Source organism: Myotis yumanensis, unplaced genomic scaffold (genome assembly GCF_028538775.1).
Source record: "Myotis yumanensis isolate MYYU_CA2020_CCGP unplaced genomic scaffold, mMyoYum1.0.hap1 SCAF_17, whole genome shotgun sequence".
Taxonomy (NCBI): Eukaryota; Metazoa; Chordata; class Mammalia; order Chiroptera; family Vespertilionidae; genus Myotis; species Myotis yumanensis.
Genome location: NW_027223768.1, coordinates 40411145 through 40413225, shown reverse-complemented (window position 1 = coordinate 40413225; position 2081 = coordinate 40411145).

Here is a 2081-nt window from a genome sequence, read left to right as displayed (position 1 = left end):
AGGTGACGCCTGGCTCCATTGCTGCAGGGATGAGGCTTGTTCTGACTTCCCTTGTTCTGACTCACACCCAGCAAGCAGCTGGGGGCCCTGGGGGGAGAATGCCTGGTCTACTTGACAGCTGGAGATACCCAATTGAAATTCTGTGCCTATTCAATATGCTCCGATTTGCTGAGCCTCAGCTTCCTCATCTGTAAAATGGGCATAATAACAGCCCGTGTCACAGACCTGCGGCGCGGATTGTGAGACGTCCCGTGGAGCATGCTCAGAGCAGCGGCTGGTGCAGAGCAGCTCTTGGAGTGATGCTGCTGGTGTGCAGCAGGCTCTCTGAGGTTGGTTCCTGTGACTCTGCCCTGGAAAGCCAGTGCTGCTCGGTGTACACAGAAGCAGCTGCAGGAAGACGCAAAGAGTGGCTAACTCACCACGCTACCCGAGGGTTGTCTGAGCGACTGTCGGTGCCTGACCAGTGTCCAGCAGTGCGCCCTCGGCCAGCGTAGCCTCAAACACCAGAGGTCTATGAACCATCAGCGGGAAACCATGCACAGGGAAGGAACGCCTGGCCACCCACCTAGGAAGTCTATTGCTGGACTAACCTGCAACCATCTCATTCCCATTGAGTTTCTGGGTTAAAATAAACTCAGCAGAAGACTGTAGTCTTACCAGCTGATCATGTGGTTTGAGACCCCGGGAACAGACCCACACTGGGGGCCAGGGGTGTTGGCACCAGTCCTTTCACTTGTGAAACTCCTCTTTTTTCTTCAAGACGCGCCCAAATGCTACCTCTTCTTTGTAGCTGTTCCCAGGCCCCTCGGGCTGAGCGACTCGGCCAGCTGCCTGCCTGAGGCCACGTCCCCATCTCAGCAGCCAGGGCCTGTGTGTCACCTCCTTCATGCGCCCGTGGCCACAGCAGCGCTCATGTGGAAGGTGCCCACACGGTCGCCATGGAATTAATGCAGTGGGTCCCCATCCCCCTTTCCACCCGAGCCGGAGCGAAGGCACTTGAACATTCAGAGTCCTCCCAGAGCAGAGACGCGCCGGCCGGCCGGGCCGGAGCACACGCTGGCAGAGCCTGGCCCCACACGCGGGCGAGGGCACCTCAGAGCATCAGGAGGACTAGGAGGGGGCCTTGGGCATCTGCAGAAGTGGCGCCAGACACTATTCATTCAACAAACATCTATCCAGCGTCAACACATGCCAGGCCACAGATAAGATCCGAGGCCAAAACCGACCATGGTAGTGACATACCTGTGACAGGTGCTGGGACAGGAGGACACAGGGACCACAGGAAGGGGCATGGAGGAGAGGACCTTGAACGTGAGGCAGGAGAGACAATGTCAGAGTCAAGAGCTAACTGGAGCGAGCACCAGGGTAAGAGGCTCTCTGCTCTGCTCCTCTCCAACGGCTGTGGCACGAGGAGGCTTCTTCCCGCACTCTGAGGGGCGCCGCTTCAGGCTTCACAGCGAGACCATGTCACCTCTTCCTTGAAGCTGACTCCCAGGCCTACTGGCTCCCCACCTTGTGGTCCTGTCCTGGCACACACAGTGGGACCCCCAGAATCTGGCCCTCTGCTGCCCTTGCCTGGCCCGTCACCAAGGAAACAGAAGAGGCCTGTGGGAGGTGGGCACAGATGCACAGACTCAAGCTCCACCCTCATGGGAACCAAATCCACACCAAAATCCACATCAAATCCACACCGAAATCCACACCAAAACCCACACCAAAATCCACATCAAATCCACACCGAAATCCACACCAAAATCCACATCGAAATCCACATCAAATCCACACCAAAATCCACATCGAAATCCACATTGAAATCAACACCAAAATCCACACCAAAATCCACATCAAAATCTACACCAAAATCTATATCAAATCCACACCAAAATCCACACCGAAGTCCATATCAAATTCACACCAAAATTCACATCAAATTCACACCAAAATCCACACGGAAATCCGCATTGAAATTCACATCGAAATCCACTGACAACTTTATCATTGTTGACAGCATTTTGAATGAAGCAAAGAACTTAACAAAATATATGAAAGGTCTGTTTTGTAAATCACAAATGGACAGCAGA